The sequence below is a fragment of the Dasypus novemcinctus genome, chromosome 9 (genome assembly GCF_030445035.2).
Source record: "Dasypus novemcinctus isolate mDasNov1 chromosome 9, mDasNov1.1.hap2, whole genome shotgun sequence".
NCBI classification, from domain to species: domain Eukaryota; kingdom Metazoa; phylum Chordata; class Mammalia; order Cingulata; family Dasypodidae; genus Dasypus; species Dasypus novemcinctus.
Window position 1 is genome coordinate 45,894,999 of NC_080681.1, and position 23,060 is coordinate 45,918,058.

General features: G+C 34.9%; 1 protein-coding gene across 14 annotated transcripts in view; it reads right to left on the reverse strand.

Annotated features, from left to right (window-relative positions):
- The window catches only part of ADGRL2 (adhesion G protein-coupled receptor L2), a 653,868-nt gene that overhangs the window by 193,940 nt on the left and 436,868 nt on the right, over nucleotides 1-23,060 (reverse strand). For 5 of the 14 annotated variants that reach the window (XM_071217324.1, XM_071217325.1, XM_071217323.1 and 2 more), the window contains exon 1: nucleotides 111-241. The exons of 1 other annotated variant lie outside the window; for it this stretch is intronic. The gene's annotated coding sequence lies outside the window, so the exon portion shown is untranslated. Of the gene's footprint in view, nucleotides 1-110; nucleotides 306-23,060 lie in introns of those variants that run through there. 8 more of the 14 variants (XM_071217326.1, XM_071217327.1, XM_058303278.1 and 5 more) reach the window with 5 other exon arrangements.

The window sequence follows — 23,060 nt, forward strand, 5'->3', positions numbered from 1 at the left end:
CAGATAATCTATAACTCATTGCCGCCCAATGGCCATTTTCCACTCCATTTGAGCAGCTGCGGCGCCGGTGCGCCCGAACTGGGGGAGGGGTAGCGAAAAGGGACACTTACAGGCTCAGGGCGTCCGAGCGCCGGCGGAGGTGGCCGCGCAGCCACCCAAGAGCAGGCCGGCCCTGGCTCCGGCCCGGGTCCGCCGGCGAGGCGGCCGCAGGGCTGTCCGGGTGGCGGCGGCGGCGGAGAGGGGCGCGCGCGCACGGCGGCGGAACGCGCCCGAGAGGCGGCCTGCGCCGGCCCGCGCCCCCTCCCTCCCCTCCCCTCCCCTCCCCTCCCCGGCGGCTCGCGACCTCCCCACCACCTGGCCCGGGGAGTCGGCAGCCAGCCTTCCTTCCCCACCCCCATCGACACAGCCATCCAGCCTCCACCCCCCAAACTCCACTTACTGCGCCCTTCGTCTCGGCGCGCTCCACTGGCGCCCGCTCTCCATCCTGTCCACACACACGCACTTTAAAAAATATTTATTTTATTTCTGGAATGGGGTGAAGGGTATTTGGGAGATGGCGGTGAAGCGCAGCGCTCCGGACTCCGAGGCGAGTCGCAAAGGGCTGGCGAAAGGCTCGAGGTCCCCCCTCAGCCCCTTCCGGGCCAAGGAGCTTTCTCCTTGCCTGGACTTCGAAGAGACGCCTAAAGATGCGTCCTTAACCCACCCGGTCTCCAGGTTTTCTCTCTTTTCCACGCACCGAGCCGGAGGCCCCGAAACTTTTAGTTTCCGCAGCCCTCCTTTTGTGTAAGTGCTCGGAGGAGAAAGAACGTCTGTTAGCCGCGGTCGCCTCCGTCCGGCTGCGGCGCACTGGGGGGACGCTCCAGGGTTAATGCGTCTTTGATACCTGAGATTTCCGGCGCGCACGTTAATGAAAGTTACATTTTTCTTTTATGCGATGACTTTTTCTTTGCAGTTACGTAGAGCTAGCTAAACTTTGGCTTTGACTATTTTTCACAAGATTGTTTTGTTTGTTTTTGATTAAACCCACCAGGATAAGCAAAGGAAGGAAAGGCGACTACAGGGTTTTTCACTCGCAAGTGCACTCATCGTGCTGCTCGGTCTGTTTCCCTCATTTCCTTACATTGAAACTACTTTTGCTCTTGTCCTCTGAACACACTTCCTTGCCCCTCTCTGTCGGCCCTGTCAGCAGACAGCCAGACTTAAGAGGACAGACCACGGCAGGGCAGTCAGGCTTGAAAAGCATTGAAGAGCCAGTACGTGTCCTCGTGCGTACGAGGAAAATCAAACCTGTATTATTTCTTAATTACAAAATTTCTGACCTGAAAATGACGAAGTTTTCAGATATATTCCTAACTCATTGATTTTACTAATGAATGCAGCCATCATTTAAAGAAGCATGTTTGCACTGGTTTTCACGAAAAACTGATACACCAGTATTTGAAACCTCTAGATGATAGGATGAAACTTGAGCTTCTTGGCTTTCAGAAATATGTACTTTTCGTAGCTGCGGGTGTATTGCAGTCATCATACTTCAGAAATTTCAAACAATAGTGTTAGTAAAATGTCAACAGCAGATTGTTCAAAAAACATGAGGACTCTAAATACATATTAGTATTTTGGCACAAAGCCAGATATTGTAGCGATTCAACTATTAAGTTTGTTGCTCATCTTGTAAAAATCCTAAATTAGATGTACATAAATGTAAATAGGTGAAACATGTTTTTTGGGGTCGATCCGTTATAATTCACAACTTAAAACAATCTGATTATAAAATGTCTTTCTACTTGATGTATTGATGTTTTTATGTTCTCATCATTACAGAAGATAAAAGGAGCAACTTAAGAGCATTTAGGCTTTAAAACACATACACACTTTTGTTTGAAATTTCTTAGAGCATATAATGCAAATGCAGCATATAGTTTAGTCTAGAAAAAGCACACTTATTCAGAGCTGGTGTGAAGCCTTATAATGTACCTAAGGTTTTATGTCTGTCAAAACATATACATACAATAGATCTACCTAGCAAATTAAATCAGGCTACTCAAAGTAGTTGGGGAAAAGGCAGAAACAGAATTCTCAGACCTCAGAAGTCATTTATATCATGGTATTCTTTGGAATTTAAAATCATTTTATTTGGGAATGTAAATCAAAATTAATATCTGAAACTGATAATAATTTGCCTTTACCAAAAATGTTAACCCTTTCTTTTGTTCATCTTTGAAGGATTTTCAACCACCTGGGCATAATTCACAAGATGTCCCAATGAATGCACAGATCAGTCTAATCCTATTTTTTCTTGGGAGGCAGAAATTGGGCTGAAGTTTTTATTTAATGAGATTAGTAAGTAATCAATAGAAACTTTTGCCTGAATTAGGGTAGCCATATGTTGGCTCATTTATTTATTTATTTAACTCTCACAGAAATACTCTTTGGAATCACCTACTGTCTAACTTTCATAGGGCTGATATCCTTTGCTATTCAGGACACAGTGAGTCATTCTCCAGTCTTGACTATACTACAAATGAGGAAGATGCCTGGGAAGGGGAAGGAGTTGTCAGATGAGAGTTAAAAACTATAGGGAGTAAAAAAACTCTCGTGTAAATTTTAATCTTAATTCAATAGGATGTGTATTTGATAGTGTTCAAAGGGTTCAGCACTTTCATGTAAGAACATCAGAAGCATAATATGTACTAAAAATTATAGCTAAAACTATTGCTCCTCTTTGATAATGTTTTAAGTACTGAAGAATTTTAAAATCCTTCCTCACACTTTAGACCTAACAGTACATATACACAAAGAATAGAAGCTGGGTTTTCAATTGCATTGATATATTCAGGATTAAGCTGTTAGTCACAAACCTGCCATTACAAAGGAACACTTAAAAATGACACATACTACAGAGTATATCCACATCCAGAAAACATAATTTGCTTGACATTTCATGACAATTCTAAACATAATTTATAACTATACAGGTGTTGTGGGAGAAAAAAATAAAACGAGAAGCTTAATAATGTTTGCAGATGTTAACAAGTTAAGGGGAGTTAGAGTGTGTTATGCATTCCTTACAACCCAATCAATTTAACTACTCAATCTATATTATTATTTAAGTGATGGCAAAATCATTGACTTATTCATAATACTTGCTAATTGTTTTTTAAAATAAATTCTACAAAGGGCTAAGGAAACACCCATTTTCATTTGTTTTATGTTAAATCAGCATCTAACCACTCATGGTGATTTCATTCAAAGAAAACAGAAGGAACTCATTAGCTTATGTGGTTAGAGAGATTGATGGGCTTCAAACATTTTTAGCCATGCATGTTTTTTCCAACTGTAGAAACTCATGTTTTTAATTTAAGCAACTTTAAGAAACCAAACATTATTTTTTTAATGGGTTCACGTATTCCTGATACAGAAATTAAACTAACTTTTAAAGCTATTTACTATCCAAGCATCTTTGTTTAGAGGGAGGGATGGGGTACATCTCAAAATACACATATGCATAGCAATAGTTTAGGAAATAAAGAATATGAAGAAATATGAAAACAGATATGGTTACAAAATACTGTGATCCTGAAAGCCAGTAAAACATAGTAAAAGCTTCTTCATTGTCCCACATGGGCAAAAACAATTCTAAAGCTAAGCCAATAATAAAACGGGCTATGATGGGGAGTAGATGCCAGGACTTGACAGCAGGCAGAAAATTGCCTTGGTCCTTGAGACACACAGCCATAAGGGGTTATATCCCTGATGGGGAGTGTATTTTCGCCTCGCCTCTGACCATAGCTCTTTGAGTTATAAAGTGAAACAAAATGCAGACATAAAAATAAAATTAACTATATTACATCCTAAACCTAATCATTTCCGTTTTCTTCATCATTACTGTTTGATGATGCTTGGTGCTGAAACTAGTTTTCCCTCTTCTAGAAAACAAACTGTTTTAAAGCTCTAGAGCAGATAAAAGCAATATGTGAATACCAAACCTAACGAGAACTGGTTGAAAGTTGCTAGTTTTGTTTCTCATTTTAGCTTTGCCATGCATGTGGGCGAAAAAGAAATCAAAACTCATTTTCCATGAGAGCAAAAACATATGAAAGCATTCGGCAGAGCCAATAAGTTTTTAACTATTCTCTCGGCTGTCTCTAGGCTGAATAAATCTTGTCCAAGCTGGCAAACCCCATCCAAAATGTAGGGATGCAGTCTCCAAAAGTAATGACAGTTTAAAGCATAGTATAAATATGATTATGATGTGCTTAATGCTATTATTTTGTGGTATATAATTACATATGTTATGAACTACCTATCATTTTGTAATTAGTACTTGAAAAAATATCCATGACTGTTGCTGTGTATTGAGTGTTTATATATCTTTAGGTGTATATAAAGGATTATGTAATTGTCATACCATTACCATTATGATACTCAAAGGTAAGCAAATTTTAAAAAGATATCTCTCATAATAGTTGTTGCACTGGGTCTTACACAACTCAAAGTTAGTCTTTCCCATAGATTGTTCCCATTACTTTCATTAAGCCCTGCACCTTGAGGATTTTCTATAATTGGGTCTTATAGATCTTATTTTATCATTCTTTCTGCCAAACCTCATAGTGTAACTAAGAATAGTCATTTTATACAAAGCTCTCTTTAAGTTCTTGTGATAATTATTTTGCTTATCATGAATACTCATTACTAAATGTTTTCTTTTTAAAGTATGTGGCTTAAAAATAGGCCTTCCATCTACTTTAAATATATGCAAATGTCCACTTCTGTCATCAATGAAGATGAAATTTCTTTAAAATTTATTTAAAATAGATGAAGATACACTAAGAGTAACCTAAATTTATAATCCTTAGTTTTTAATATAAAACATTTGAATGGACAGTTCTTGGTAAAGCATCATCATGTATTGTTTGGGTGTGAACAAGAGCAAAGCAATGGGTAATGGTAGAGGCAGCTCCCCACTCATCAGATCTTAACTCTTATAGGTATCCAAATAACAATGTCACAGAATAGTCCAAAGTGAATTTTTAGTGACCCTGGGTATATGACTTGGATTACTCATTGTAGTATGGAAAAACTTGCAAAAGTCTTTTAAAAGGCAAGAAACAAATTCACAAATGCTCTCTTTGCATTTTATAAGTTGGGTCAAAGATATAATGATGTAACTAAAATTTTTCACTTTAGAATACATTAAAGTTTTCTTAATTGTATACTATAAAATAATACTTGAAATACATGTGTTAATATTTTTTAAGTGAATTTTTTTTTTAAGGATTTATTTTCTTTATTTCTCCCCACTCCTTCGTTGTTTGTATTTGCTGTGTCTGTTTGTTGTGTGCTCATCTTCCTTTTAGGAGACACCAGGAATGAAACCTGGGCCATCCCATATGGGAGGGAGGCACCTAATTGCTTGAGCCACCTGAACTCCCTGCTTTGTTGTGCCTCTCATTATGTTTTCCTCCTTGTATCTCTTGCTGCATCATCTTGTTTCATCAGCTCGCTGTGCCAGCCCATTGTGTCAGTTCACTGTCTTGCTCATCTTCTTTAGGAGGCACCAGGAATCAAACCCAGTACCTCCCATGTACTAGGTGGGAGCTCAATAACTTGAGCCATATCCGCTTCCCTGTTAGTATTTTTTTTATGCAAAACTTTTCCTTTCTAAAAATACTTAATACTTTAAAATAGTGTGTAAAATGTTTGACCCTTTTATTAATCCTTCTGATTTTACAAGTCATTACTGACATTTTTCCTTGTTTTAATCTCTAATTGGACTGCCTTTCTTTGTTCCACTTCTCTGCTGCCTTATAAAAAAAAAGTTTTCATTTGTTGTGCATATTTTAGTGAAAATAAATTTGAGCACGTGGAAACTAGAAAGGCAATTTGCAAAGTGAAACACCGTCTTCTAAACCTAGCTCTCATCATACAGTTCTTCATAAGATAACAGAATGTTTTCATCTCTATTTTCAAGAAAAATTTAAATCCTTATAAAGGTCACTATGAAATCAATCACTTAGGTCCTAGACCAAACAATGATGTAATAGGCATATGTTTTTGTGATCAGTAAAAATACATTAGGAAAGAATCATAGTTTTCTTTAAAATTAGCATACAAATTTAGAATCATATTAAAATGTCATTTATTTCTCAAAGAAGGTACAGAAATGATTTGATAATCATAAGGTTTTGTTGAGCAAATATTCAATGAAAAAAATCATAAGAAATAATTTTCTGATTTAGGTTAAAAATAAAAATAAATAAAATACCTCTACATCTATTCTACATTAAAAAGATAATGCCGAAGCATTACTTGGTGTTATACTCCTTAAACTGTTTTGTTTTGGTAATGAAGGTGTGTTGAATTGAACCATCCATATTCTTATCCATCTGCCCTGGTTACCAAAATCACGTATTTATAAAATAACTAAAGAGAATTATTAGTGCCTTAGAAGAGTTCTTCCCTTCATTATGGAGATATAATTTATGACACCAGCTTAATTAGTACTGTGTCCTTACTACCTGAATTAATGGCCCAAATTCAAACCACATATTTTTAATTGTTCAGACAACGTATGATACACTGCAGGAAAAACTAATTTCCTGTTATTATCTAATGATAATTGAAACACAATAATGCCTTATAATATTGAAGATACTTCTATATGTTTCAAAGAAAAGAGGTCATAGATAAAACATTAAAAATTATTATGGCTTGTCAAAATAAAATTAAGGAAAATTTGTGTAAGAATGTTTGCTATAAAATATATGTGTTTGGGAAACCCAAGAACATGAAATATTTTAAATAACGCGGATCCCAGGAAGACTATCATTTATCATTTAAAATCTAATGTATGGGTAATCAAATAAGGAATCTGAAAAATATTTAAAAGAATAAATTCTGACATTTCATATAATTACTTAATATTTACCTTCTCTCCAATGCCCTATTGCAAAATGATTTTATACATATGTATAAACCAAGCTATTTTATGCAGGTGTAGATTTGATATGATTTGTTTATACTGAATATTCCAATACAAGAGAAAATTGTGTAACATCAAAAATAGATACTAGACAGAATATTGAGAAACCTATGCATAGCTACTTATATAAATTTATAGCTTATCAAAATATGGAGGTAAAATATCACAGTACCTTATGACTGAGGGAAGTCTATCTTTGCCTCGATTTTCCAGTTAATGAAAGAAGTGTTTAAATACTCTGTAGTGAGATTATTAACTTCTGCAAAACTGAAACAGATGTGTGTCTTAGTGTGCCATTAAATTTATGATTTACATAGAACCCATACATACAGCTGAGCAGAGGCCAATGATTCTAATTTGCTCTAGATTTACAATAACCTGATCTGGTTTTTGTAAGTACTGAAACACTTTAAACAAAATTAGAAAGCAGTTGTGCTTTGTGTGATTAAAGATGCAATTCCCTTTGGGGTAATGAGAAAAGTTAGAACATGTTTCTTTCTTTATGGATGTTTCTATTATAAACATGAGTGCTATACATTATATATTTTTGTTACTTTGATTTCCTTGTTTTTAATTATAAAATAAACCAATTGAATTTCACTGGAGTCTCAAATTGAAACTATGCCAGAATTTAGCAGAAGAATGTATACAGAGCTTCATAAAAATCCTTAAAATTTTTCCCAGAGTCTTGAGGTCTTGTTATACAAATACCTGTTCACCATAATTTTATACAGCAAAACTTCTTTCTGATTAAAAACTATACAACGAAAAGAGTTGAGTGCTGAATATATTTCAAACCTTACAAAACTACATGTATAAAATTGTTCAGGACTAATGGTTACTGGATTAATATAAAATAAAAATAGAAAAAAAATGTAATTAATCTATTTTATCTCATTACACAAATAGTAACATTTAGTGTACTATTATTTAAATCTTCCTCTATTTTCCTTGGTGAATTACATGCATCAGCTCCTAAAAATTAAATTTATGAAAATACTTTATTTTAAATACTGTGAATACTGTTTCCTTAAAAATCTGCCAGAAAATGTTGATATAATATCATTGTAAGTATGTGTGCATATTTATATATTTATATAAAATAAGTGCATGTAAAAGTATTAATTCATTAAAAGTTGATCTCTCATAAAACCTTTATTAGCCCTTGAAGTCTTTGCCACCTCATATAAAATGATTTATCTTTTGAATAACAAGGTTCCATTAATCTGTTTGACAAAGGAATTTTTTAATCTTTTAAATAATTTACTTGAATAAATTATTTAAATTCTGTAAAAAATATATAGGCACATGTATATGTATATATCTGTGTCCATATATTTGTATTCTGGCATAATATCACAGAAGAAATATAAAAGAGATTTCAGCATATATTGTCCTTGACACCACAGTGTGACTCGGTGTCACTGCTGATGTGTTCTTTGATCACCCACTGTTTGCTTTGGGCCCATGTTAGAAGACCTTTTGTAGTACATTTAGCACAACAGGGTGATTTAATGTCAGAGAGGCTTGCACAATATTTTTTATATTCATTTTTAATTCTGTTTTTTTTACTGAAATTGTGGGTTGACATTTTTCAAAATGTAGGGATAATAAAGGCAATTATTCAACACTCATAGAAAATCGCCTTGTCTCAATTCAGTGCTCTGGGTGCTACTAGAAAGTGGTAAACATACTCTCTCCCCAGAGAAATAAATCATCTGTGGAAACATGGGGTAAATACATGTGGAAAATAAATAGGAATATACATAAAAATATATAAAATACATAAAACTAATTAGAATATAAAGATTTCTATAATATGTTTAATATGCATACCATTCAGGAATTTTAACCGTATACTATTTCTCACAGACTATTACTTCCAAATTTTTCTTTCAAATACGTCTTAATTTTTTTTACCCCCTGAAGATGCATTTTCCCCCAACTTTTGTGAGGTTATAGAATAAATCTAGGGCAGGTTCTCAACTATTTTGTTTTTAAACATGCAGGAAAATAAAACATTTTTCATTTAAATATCTCAATTTCTGGTACACTCTGCAAAACTTAACAGCCAGATAATACATCTGTCATTTCTACTTTCTAGTCTTCTTTCTTCGGAAATTCCATTCAGTTTTCTTTCATGATACTATTCCCCTTCTAATTATATTAGGTTTAGGTGGACTAATTCTAGTTTTACTTCAATTTTTGTGTCCCATAACTGTGACAAGTTCCTTTCAGCTTAATTTACCAGAGAAGTCCTAATTTTACACATAGAAAATCTCAATCTGTGTTTGTGGCATTTAGTAAATTTTGGAGCTTCTATCTTCTCTATCTCTTCTCCCACTTACCCAACCATCCATAAACACAGCTATAGCACAACCATTTTATACTTATTACCCACTGTACTCTCAAACATTAGTAAGTTGGTATGAAAAATCCTCAGCAATACAACTTTTAAAAGTTCTTAATACATCAAAGTGAGCTCATGACCTTTTGAGGATTCAATAGTCTTGAAGAAGTTTTGGATGCCTCAAACAACTTTCTAGAAGTTTCTACCTGGAAGCACTTCTCTCTGCCCAAATTCTTTCATCCTGAAATGAAAATGGCTCCTAAGATACCTCCAACACTATTATGACACAGCAAGTCATATCATACTGTTCAGAATGCAAACATAAACCAAATTGCAGTAATTTTTTAAACATTCACTTACTTTCAGAAACCTTTTGAAGAACAATGTTCTCTTCAGTGTCTGGCCAAAAAGCCTGAGCTTTTTGAGTAGGATGGTAATAAATATTTGTTGAACAAATGAGTTCAAATTCGTTATCATGAATCCCATTACAAAATTTAATTCAATAATAAGGCTACTTGTTGTATTGTCCAAAGCAATATAGCATTTTAGTACTGCTTTGCTGATATGACTAGAACAACTCAAACTAATAATCCAACAAAAATACTTATCACAAATATATATATATTAAAATATGCACATAGATGTACTTAGGAAGAGATTTAGTCAATTTATCTTTAAAAACTTTAGTAGGCCATATGTAAATATTGTAATAAAACAAATTAGTGATTGCAATAAAAATCTGAGTGGTTTCCAAAAAAAGTAATAACAATGTAAGTATGTATGCTTTTAAGTAGAAAAAACACAAATGTAGACAAATAGTTCAAGAAATTTCTGAATACTATTAATTGATCTTTGTGTGTGTGTGTGTGTGCATGCACGTTGGGGAGGTGGGAAATAGCTCATGGAAAGCAAAAGAAAAACGCCATTTGTGAATTCAGAAAAGTTCAAAACTTGGCCATGCATCCCATTTTACCTAGGACAGCCTTTCTCCCTTCTACCCTTCCTGTCCTAACAGCCTACATAAGATTAAGATGTATCCAGGAAACTCATAAATTAGAATCAGCAAGACTTAACATGTGGCTTTCAAGGGTATGTTTTTGCACCTTAGCATTTCAGCTTTATTCAAAGGAAAGTATCTTTGAAGAATTATATATTGTAGTAAAAATTCCCCTACTTATTTATGATCCACTAACCCAGTCAAAACCTGGAACCCTACATCCAAGTGCCAAAAACCGTTTTTAAACCAGTATTTTTTTCTGCCAAATCACCAGCAAATTTTATTAATAATATCTGTAAGAGTAAATTAATGAAACAATATTACTAAGGAAGGGGGTTCCTGCTGACACTTTAAATGGTGTTACTTTTTGTTTACATTCTTGATTTATACAAATATATTAGTATACTACTTTGCTATCTAAGAAAAGCATACAAATATCATTTATCTTTTCATCTGTCCTTGAAAACAGAATTTTTCAGTGCTGAGGGATCTATGAACATAGATTCCCCATCATAGCACATATAACAGGTCACTGTATTAATTCATTTACCTGTCTTGCTCCAACCAGACTGTAAGCTCCTTAAACTTCCACTGAGTTTTATATGCTCAGCTCCTAGCACAGCATGCAACAGAGGTCTCAAACTGTGGGTTTGCATATAAATGTAGCCAACAAATGTGGTTTGTTTGCCTGTTAGATGTTCGGTCACACAGTGTTATTGTTGTTGTTTTTAATCTCTTTATTTGTCATCTTTTTAAAATCAGGAGGTTTAAATTAAAATATGTATTTTCACCTTCTGAAAAGAAAATGGAAAAAATCTGAGAACATTTGGTATTACCTCATGGCAACTTTCAGCAGGAACGGTTTTCCCTTTTAGACAAAACATGGACTCTCTGACTCTCGGCATTCTCCACTGCTCCCTTAAAAACAAGGCAAGTGTCTTGTGTCATGAATCATCCAAATTGTGATTATATCTTGTGTTCTAGTATTAAAGAAAAGTGAAATGTATCTTTACTATATCTCTATCAAAAGTGGGAAATGGAAAAATAGATTAAGAGGACTTGATGTTTCACATGACTGCCCTTCGCTCAATAAATGTTTCTTCCTGATCCCAGTAAGCATTTTATTTCTTGAGCCTTGATGATTAATAATTTATATTTTGAATAAATGTTTGAATTATGCTGTCAATATATACTAAGATGTGAAGAAATGTATTGAATAATAATAAGTGTTTTACTGTGTTTAAAGGATTTGCATATATACAATATCATATGTTTACTGAAAACATAGCTCAATATTGGAGTTATATTGCCTCCGTATTGCTTACTAATTGGCTTAATCTGCACTACTTTTATTCACATTTGCAAGATTTTTTTTTTCTCTCTCTCTGCTTGCTACCAGTTCCCACCATTCTTCCACTGATACAAGCTCTTGTGGTTTCTTTTCTTTCTGTGACATGTTCAGTTCCCCTGCATAGAAAGTTACCTCTGTAGAAGCAAATAATAATTTTGATCATTTTTGTATTACCTAATATCCCCATTCTATAGGTCACCAAAGGAGGAAAAAATGAAAGAAATTTGTCTTTTTCAACCAAACAAATAAACAGAAGCCAGCATCCTTTTATGGATAAATACAGATAATTTAAAGGACTTAGTTAAATAATTAAGATATCTTTTTTTTTAAAGATTTATTTATTTTCAACAACAAACAAAACAATTCCTCTCTTCTTCCCCATAATACCTAAGGCCCCTCTCAGCTGAAGCAGAGGGAACATCATCCCAAATTCCTCCAGACTGAGGGATGGACAAAAATAAGGGAGGAATGTAACCACAAATCAAAGCAAATTTATTGTTATTGTAGTTATTATCTTGTGTTAGCTGAGTAATTTGTAACATTGATAAAAACAAATAAAATATATAATTTTTTTAAAATTTTGTCATCTTTCCCTTTTTTCCTGCCAAATTGAAAGATAACAAATATTATATGTATAAGGAGGGTGTATATATATGTATATATTCAATTCATTAAATTGGATAATTAATTTGGCTAGTTAATTTAGTCTGTATCCACACTAAAAAGTATGAAATGTTTTTACTATTGCTTTTTATTCTTAGATCACATACAGTGAGAATTGGAATTTATTTTCTGGATACTTAATAAGCATCGCATGAGAGTATACCTAGCTGAAACCATTTATATTCACTTCTTACTCAAAATTCTGCAATTTGCTGCAGTCTAGAATTTGGTAAATACCATTTGAAATCACTTTGCTGTGAAAAAGATTTTGAAACATCACCACTGAAGTGCTCAAATGCGTCTTTCAAAGAAGCCACAGACATTACTTTTTAAAAATGAAAACCATATTGAAGGTTAACCTTTTCTTCTTCCTTAACTTGAAAAAAAAATCTGTTAGAAAAAGATCTGTAAAAGCTCTCATATATACTTGGCACATAAGTCCTCAAGCATTTGCTATATTATTTTGGTACTATTAGCAGTACAAAACAGTTAACAATTTTTCAAAGTCCTGCCACATAAATACTTTAAAATGTGCTAGCTAGTAATGGAACAAGTTTGAACATTCTATCTTACCTATTGGGTTGTATTATAGCAAAGAACTTTAGAAGCATATTTTGAAAAGTTTAGCTTTATAGTGGGTACATAAAAAATTCCATCATCTCTTGTATGCCAGTGTTGTTGATGGTGCTTTTTTTTTGCTTTATTTCAAGTTAGCATTTTGAGGGGTGTGCGCACTCTTAGTTTAATTCACAGTTTATGATTTATATTCTTTTTTAATCAAAACTGCTTAATTTTTCCTTAAATCCATGACTCCCAGATCTTGAAGGGACAGTAGAAAAAATCTGGTTAAACTGATTATACTCTGAAAGAGGTAAACACAATTGAAGACAGTTATCTACCATGAATCCTAATTTTTATTTATTTATTTTTATAGCACTTCATTTTCCAAAAAGGATATAGGGAGATTTACAAACAAACAGAAATAAAAGTAAGAGGATGTATGAATAATGAGGCAAAGAGAAATAAAGATAGAAAAGCAAAATAAGTAACGGGAAAAGATAACTCTAGCAATGAATGCTGCTATGTATGCTATAAATTTGCCTGTAAGCTCTAAATATGCCTCCAAGCTTTCTAAGAACTAAGCAAAGACCAATACTGTTACAAGATCCCCAAAGCACAGCAAAAGCATTGCTTTATGATGAGACCAGTGAGAACTCTAACTAAATGGTAAATGTGGTCAATAACTTGCCTGGCCCCTCCCTCTATCCTGTGTTCTCCACTACTTTAGTAGCTATGATCCAGTTTTACCTCTGCCTTCTTTTCTCTGTTATTGCTCCCAATAAAACATCCCAAAAGGCAATTCAACTTTTTTCTAAGCTAACTCACCTAAAGAATCCTACACACATCTCACTCTGGAAAAGGATGAAAAGGATTCTTTAATAAGAGGGAGAACATCAAAATCTCCAGAAGAACTTGAGCAATTGTAGAGAAGGACTGGTGGTTGTGTTGAAGTGTTCCCAATTTCCATTGCCAACCACTAGGAAACATTGTGTTAAAGCAACTGATAGAATCTAACTAATTTATTAACCCTTCTTGATGTTGAAAATTAAAAACTTGGTAAGGCAAGACAGTGGGCCCACTGAGCATAATTAAGATACACTTCTGGCTAACAACTGGATTCTAATTCAAGGAATAGTTTACGATTAATTTTATTTTAATTTGATCCATTTTACTGTAGACCACAGAAAGAATTTTGGTGTTAGAAAATTTCCCTTCATTAATATATTATACTAATAAAACAATAAACTTGACTTCTTGGGTTATTTAGGAAAGATTTATCTTCTTGGATTTACCTTTTTGTTTGTTTGTTTTTAACTGGATTTTATTTGAAAGTCTATTAGTCAGCCAAAGGGGTGTTGATACAAAATACCAGAAATCTGTTGGCTTTTACAAAGTATGTTTGAGGTAGAAGCTTACAGTTACCAGACCATCAAGCATCAGTTACTTCCCTCACCAAAGTCTGTTGCCACATGTTGGAGCAAGATGATTGCTGACATCTGCAAGGGTTCAGGCTTCCTGAGTTCCTCTCTTCCCCAGGGCTGGTTTCTCTTCCGCCTCAGGTCCTCTGCTCACCTCCACAAGGCCAATTGTAGACTATTAGGCAAATAGCTCATTTCTCTTCTCGGGTCCTCTTGCCTGTGTCCAATTGAGCCTTCTCTCTTTCCTCATGTATCTGCTTCTCTATGTGTTTACTTCCCAGGTTCCAGGATCAAAACTCCAACTAACTCCTGTGCCTTTTCATTTTCTCCACGAGTTCCTGCCCATCAAGGGAGTAGGGACTCAACATCCTACTGACATGGTCCAATCAAAGCCTTAATCATTATTCAATCAAGTAAAAGTGAAACCTCTTAATCCAATATAATCTAATAGACCCAGAGGAAAAGACCAGTTCACAAACATATTCCAATATCTATTTTCAGAATTCATAAATAATGCCAAACTGCTACAAAGAGGAAGGAGGATGCAGGTGGAAAGATGGACATTAATCAAGCACAATCTATGTGTCAGATAATGAGGACATTTTAATGGTACTTTATTTCAGGACTGGCATTCAGCTGGAATGCTCTGACATGACTTTCTTGTTGTTTATGACCAGCATCTGTTCTGATCTATTGGTGCCCAAACCAACCATTTATACATTATTAAATATTTTAATGTCACCTCTGCTTTTTACAGTCCTCAAAAAAAACCTCCAGGGACACAGGAGCACTGGGAGTTGGAGGCAAAGAAACTATTCAGAGACCTCTGATTCTGACATTGCCTGCTCCTCCCCCGCTCTTCCTAGAGGAAGTTTTCTCACTTGGGCTAGTTTGGTTCTAGAACTGGAGAGCAAAATGTTTGTAAACATTCCCTGTGCCATGAGTATAAATTCTCCTAGAGAGGCAACTTCGAGTTTAAAACACTGTTTTTCTACCATGGCAGTAGTGTCCCTGGCAGGTATGTGGCCTGTAGGGAACCAAAGGAAGAGGAGAGCAAAGTGGAGGAAGGTTGTGCCTGCATGCACCTGCTTCTGATACAAAGGGCCACTTCCATCCATGTAAGTTCTGTATCCTTGACTAACTGTATTGGGAAATGGCAGGTGTGCAAGTGGTCTCTTCCTTCCCATCTCTGACCAACCTGAAATGCCATAAACCCTGCAACAAATGAGGAAATGTGGCATGGAAATGTTTGCTTGCCTGAGATGTCTGCTGGTAAAATAAGTATCAGCTGTGTCTTTGAGACGCAAAAGCCCACATTCTGCCCAGCTACATACATTGCTTCAACTTTCTTTTAGCTGAAAAACCTTCTCAAAAAAGTCTTACAAGACAGCCCAATATATTAATGAGAAACAACTTGGTCTGCCCTGATTACAGCAAGATAGGGAGCCAAGTGTTCACACTCAGCTACACCCTTAACCACTACTGTTGGCTGCTCCTGAATCACCTCCACAAAATTCAGTGTTGTTCTCTTAAGAGCAGAGTTGGAAGAACACTAACCTATAAAATGCTGCCATACTCAGAACCATCCCTTGTTATTCACTTTGCTAAATAATTTATTCCACAAACATACTGTGTAGTTATTGCATCAGACACTAGGAATACAAAGATAGAGTCTGCCCTAAAGGAGCTGATAATCTGAGGAAGGAGTAAAACACATATACATAAATAAAACAACCACTGATTTTGAGCCTTTTCAATATCAATTTTCACAACAACCATAAGAGATAGGAATAGTTTGTAGCAGAAGAGAAAACTTCCCATCAGAGTTTAAGAGGTTGTAGTGTCATGCATCTCATGATTGACAGAATAGAGATTACCATCCTGGTCTCCTGGACTCCAAAGAGCAGGCTCTTCTGTGGGAAGCAGCCTGCAAATTGTAAATCTACAATAAAGTAAGCACACTTAAACTCAGATTTAAATTTAAAATGCAAATCACTTGGAAGGGAAAAAGTCTACAGAAACCTACAGATTAAATTATTAAAATGATCATCATATTAATACCACCTTACACAACCACTATTATTACACACTTATTATCTCCTTTTCTCATAACAAACTGGTGAGGTCAGTAGAGCAGATAATATTACTTTCCTTTCATAGAAGTGGAAGTAAATCTCTGAGATATTAATTAAAGGTATACTGTAGGGGTGAAATTTAGTGGCCTAAGTGGGGAGAGGAGTGGGAACCTGTCTTGCAGGCTTGACACTATCTTTAACTAGCCATGAGACTTTGGGCAAGTCAGCTAACCTTTTTAGGACTCAACTCACTCATCAACAGAAGTATAGGGTACAGATTTTTCACCCCTAAGGGCCCTTTACTACTTCTTTTCTTTAAAGTGTATTTGGTGAGTGTCCATTCAGGAAACACATAGGCATTTATTTTATTTTTTCAAAGTGAAGTAGTCCTCCCCCCACACATACCTTATTATATAAGTGACATACTATGGTAAAAAAAAAAATCAAATATTAAATTTATAAAGTTGAGAGAAAAAAAATCACCAATAATTCTATTCCTCAGAGGTAACTGCTTTAAAATATACTTTTAGAGTTTCTTTTCTGCTATACACACAAAACATTTCAGTGGGGCTCTACAGAGACCAATGGAGATCTCTCAAATTGAGCTCTCATAAACAGTGGGAGATTCCAGTCTCGGGGAAGGAGCAAATGGCCTTTAAAGTATTATAATATTGCAAGTATTAGATTGAAGGGCCCTTCACTTGTGATATTCAATGAATATCCAACTTGCTGATAGTCACCCAACTAGTCTCTTGGTCAGGTAAATAAACTACCTTTTATTCCAAAGCTTTCTTATATTTCATGCTGCTTGCTAACATTAAGAATAGGAGATCTGCTTATTATTTGGGTTTCCTGGCATACCTTTTGGTTATGTGAACAATCAGATTTTTAATCCAATGTATTTTAGTTATAATTAGACCACGCTGATTGGAAGGGAGGTGAATATTCCTTAATGGTGAGAAGCTAGAACCAACATGTAAATTCAAGAACCTGTGGGTAAAGACACACTGGAGAAAAATCTGGATGAATTTTAAATAAAGGACGAAGAGAAGTGATAGCATTATGTGACTGCACGACAGACTTTCTGCCCAGAGGGAGATATTGAAAGATACTCTTCTAGTACAGACAACAGAACTGGCAGAGCAGCAACATATCATAGTATGAGGGATTTTCATCTCTAAATATCTGCAACTTTTTTCCCTCAGATAACAAAACACTGACAAGTTCTTGACCAGCCTTGCTGATAATTTCATTTCCCAGAAGGCAGAGTACGCAGTAAGGCGAACTCCTGCTCTGGACCCCATTCTGACAGAAACCAGTAGGTAAAATGGAAATGATTGGAACCTTGGGGAAAAGCAACCATGCGATCTCAGAGTTTGATTTAAGCAGTGTTCTGCCTATGCAAACATAAATGATTCTAATGAGCAAGAAAATGGGGAGGAAACTAAAGAAACCAGTCAGTGTGCTGTACAGGGACCTACTGTCAGGCTCTGAATTTAAAACAGTATGTGAAAAAGATGGTAAAAGGAGACACATAATCAAGCATAAGCATATGAAGGTAGCATAGACCTATTAAAATAACATCAGCACGAAATGAGCTGGGGCTTGTGAAAGATGCTGTAAAGAACCAAAAATGCTTTTCCTTAACATGAAATAAGGAGGAAGCTCAATAAAGGAATAGGCCCACTCTTTGAAGTTGAGGACATAAAATTCATTCATGAAAAAGAAAAAGGTTCTTTATTATTTTATATTTCTTCCCCATCCCTTCATTCTTTCTCTGCTCACATATTCACTTCTTCAGAGAAGACTTAGACCACCCTTTTTAAAATGGTTATTTCTGACATTCTCTAACACTTTCGTTCTTCTAGTAACTGCCATTATTTTACATATTTAAGTATTTTCTTTCTCCTTCTTTGGAATATAAGCTCCATGATTGGTTCAATAGGGTTCACTACAATATATCAGGTATTACTCAATAAATTCTTGTTGAATGAATGAAAGTCAAAATCTCTGTACCAAAAAAGTCAGAATAAATCCTAAAATCTATAGATGAAGCGATTAAAACATGGGTAAAATTTATTGATGATCTAGAAGATGTCATAAACTAAATATTTATAGGCATTGATTAATTTAATCATCACAACAACCTATAAAATAGGCGTTATTATAACTATTGCCCAAGATCATACAACTAGGGAAGTACAGAGGTAGGATTTGAGCCAATTTAATTAGGTCCAGGGTCAGAGCCCTTCAGGAAAGAGAACCTAACTGGTCTGCCTGCCAACATGTCTCTTGACCTTTATGAACTATTACCAGAGACTTTCTAAATAAGACTATTGAGTATTTAGCTGATTATCTTTGAGAATCAAGAGGGAAGGAAGGGATAAGAGAGGAATGCCTTCTGTTCAAAAGATGGCAGAGCCTGCAAACTTCGGATCCATGAAACTGATGTTGATTGGTGGAAATAGATTATATTATAATCTAGATTATATTATTAAAAGGCTACTTTGTGGAAATTTTTAAAAGTGTTTTCTAGGAGAAACTATAAATTCAACAAGAGTAAGCTGGTCACCCCAACCTTATATATTCTTTTCTGTGAGTATTAATAAACCAGTATACTGGGACAAAAGAAATAGGTATCTAGATTCTAGCAAGGCATTTAATAAGTTCTTTCCTTATTTTCTTGTGGACTAGATGGAGAAATACATGTATGGATTTAGGGATAGTGCTGGTGTTTTCATAACTGTATAAATGATTGCAACCAATGGCAGTTTTAATGAAAATGTGTCAGCCTGACTAAGGTTTTACAGGTGATACACAACAGGCCTTTGTCCTTGCTCTTATCTGATGTAACATATTTATCAATGACTAGAATAAAACTATGAGAAGATATGTCTATCAAGAATATGGATTACATGAGATAGAGAAGGTGAATAAATATATTTGATTACAAGATCAGAATCTAAAAGTTTTAACAACTTAAAAGTAGAAAATAACAATATGCAATTGTTTGGAAGAATTGTGAGGTCCTGTTTGGGACAAAAAAATACCAACTGCCTAATTTGTGTTAACACATATGTTATTTAGCTATAGTCCCCTTGGGGTGGGGGGAGGGAAGGATTTACTTGGCAATGAATCAGTGGTAAAATATGGGTATCAAAAAAAATGGTTTAGGCTGCATTAAAAAATTTAGGATCCACATAAAGTAATGGAGGACATAACATTTTGAATTGTTCACAGATTACTATGCTTGGTTTGGTGAGGAACATTTTGAGAAAGATGTAGATAGACAGATTACAAAACTTTCAGTAATCAACATCCTGTAAGGTAAGGGAACTTTAAATCATTCCATATGAGAAAGAGTTGAAAGAATTTAAGAATTTACCCTAACAGTTGTTATATTTGATAGCTATCAGAATAGTATAAACATAATAATAATAATTTAAATATTCATCATTTACTGTTTGCTAGACGCTATTTTATATTAATTAGTTAATGCTTACAACAATCTCAAAATGTGGGTTATAGATTATTCTCTTATCCTCATTTTACAGATTAGGAAATTGTAGCTGAGAATGATTAAATAATGTCCCCAGAGCTATCAGAGCTAGCTGGTGATAATGCTTGAATTTGCACCCAAGTCTGTGTTCTCCAGTGCCTGCTCACTTATCCCCTATAAAAGATAGTAATAAGGAAACTAAATTATATTTGGTGTGTGGATACTATGTACGTATTATGCAAATATGTATGCATGTATGTTTATGTACATCTATGTTTACATATTTGATGATAAGATTATATAAAATGACAGAAAATCAAAACTGTACAGTAAACAGCTGGAAATAGATATATCAAAATATAGGGTGGCTCTGCTTGGATAAGGGGAATAGAACTGTTTTCTTCTTTTATCGACTTCATTTAATTTTCCAAATCTTCTTACTAAGTCTTTCCTAATTACATGAAAATCCCACCTACACTTTTTAAATAAAAAAATCAACTTCTTATATAGAAAAAGATTACCTTTTTTCTGAATGGCCCAAAGAGGCTGAATTAAGATGTTGCAAGGTATAATGAGACATATTTAAAAACAGAACCATTTATAATCAGAAATTTCTAAAGAGGCAATAACTTCATAGAAAAAATAGTGTATTTGCTGTTCCTGCAGATGCTAACTTTAGTCTGGAACCATTAAAAGTTTATCATTCCCTGTGGTCAAGATTATAATTTCAAGGACCAGAATATTAGAGATATGAGTCAGGAAAAATTAATCCAAGCACTAGGTAGTTGTTTTTTAACTCACTTTCTACTCTGATCTTTCAGTCTGTTTAAGGAGTCTTGTAAGTACTTTTAGTAAAGTATTTGTGGAATGAATGGTTACATTTAGAACAAGGAAAATAGCACATGGATAATATTAGTTCCTATACAGACTTTTTACAAAATATTCACAGGCAGCAAAGACTAGACTAGAGGAGTTCATGCTCATTTGTTTACACTAGTCCCAGGGTGCTCCTGGCTGTTGACATCTGAGCAGAGAATAAGTGGTCCCTCCAGGAAGTGTCATTTGGGTATGACCTCCTCTCATACAATCAACCTCCCTGCCCCCATTCCTTCCCTGTAAGCATCGCTTTTTTTCTTTTTTTAACCAGGACTCCTACTTAACTAAACTGAAAGCTCCAGGAAAGCAGGAACCCTGTCTGTTTTGATCTTCCCAGACTGTGTACTGCTTGATATAATAAACACACAACAAATATGATTTAATTAGTCAGTTTGACAGATACAGTCAGGAAATTTTTCTTCTGTTGTCTATGTGTGGCCAGAAAGACAGCCTTGATTTTGAGTACAGACTACAAGTTTATCTTTTATTTGTTATCCTTTCCTAGATTCACATTTTCCTATCCAATGCTTCGGCACTGGAGCTATTTTTATTCAGAATAACAAAAGCATTATGATTTTTCTTTTCAGGGTGTAAAATTGTCAACTTTTGTCAAGTGATAAGTGCATAAATTGAGTTTATAATGTAGGAACCAGATAGAACTTGAGATATAACCTCCTGGTTTTCCAAGGTGAACTCTACATGTATGATCACATGTCCTACCACACAAATTGTATCAATATGAATAGGGCCTGATCACAAAACAACTATAAGAGAAGTAAATGTTTCTGCCAGCTCTTTCCAAATTTCATTCACATGACTGGAGGCTGTAGTAAAGAGAACATCCTAGTACTAAAAGATACATATCAGTTTTACAGTGAGCAAACTGGAAAGGCTTCATTTATTTTTACTGTTATATATCTTAAAGTTTCCTCATGACGTTTTTGTGGTTTCTCAGGAGAGGGACTACAATAGATACAGAACTTCCATGAGAAAAAAAATTTTTAGGATGTATTTATTTCTGCCTTTCCCCTCCCTGCTACCCCCCCCCCTCCCATTGTTTGAGCCCACTGTCTGCTCTCTGTGTCTTTTCATTGTATGCTCTCTGTATCTCATCTTCTTTTTAGAAGGCACTGGGAACCAAACCCTGGGCCGCCCATGTAGTAGGCAGACACTCAATTGCTTGAGCCACATCTGCTTCCTACTATTTTACTTTAAAAAGTATAATAAGGTTTATTATTGAACAAATATTGTGATAATGGAAGGCACAGTGAGAAATATAGAACAAAAGACTAAGGTAAGAAACTTGGGGTAGTTTCTACACAACATTAATAAAAAGACAGGAAAACAATCAACTTTATCATGCAAGAGAAAAGACAGCCTACTTAATGGGAAAAAATATTTGGAAACCACCTATCTGACAAGGGTTTAGTATCCACACTATGTGAAGAAATCTTACAACTCAACAATAAAAAGAACACAATTTAAAAATGGACAAATGACTTGAATAGACCTTTCTTCAAAGAGGATATACAAATGGCTAAAAAACACATGAAAAGATGCTCAACATCATTAACTATTAAGAAAATGCAACTCAAAACCACAGTGAGATACCATTTCACACCCACTAGAATGGCTACTGCTTAAAAAACAGAAAATTACAAGTGTCGTAGAGGATGTGGACAAATAGCAACACTCATTCATTGCTGGTGAGAATGTAAAATGGTGCAGTCCCTTGGAAAGCTAAGTACAGAATAACCATATGACCCAGCAATCCCACTACTAGGTATATACCCAAAAGAATTGAAAGAAGGGACTCAAACAGATATTTGCACACCTATGTTCATAGCAGCATTATTCACAATTGCCAAAAGATGGAAGCATCCAAGTGTCAGATCAACCAAGTGTCAATGTATAAACAAAATATGGTATATACATACAATGGAATATTATTCAGCATTCTAAATGAATGAAATTCTGATTCATGCAACAACATGTATAAACTTTGAAGACCTCATGTTGAGTCAAATAAGCAAGAAATAAAAGGAAAAATATTGTATGATCTTATTGATATGAAATAATTAGAATAATCAAACTCATAGTTACAATATAGAACATAGGATACCAGGGACTAGGTTGGGGGTAGGGAAAGGAAAGTTAATGCTTAAGTTTTACAGAAATTCTATTTGGGTTGATTGTAAAGGTTTGGAAATGAGTGGTGGTGATGGTAGCAGAACAATGTGAATGTAATTAACAGCACTGAATTATATATGTGAATGTGGATAAAGGGG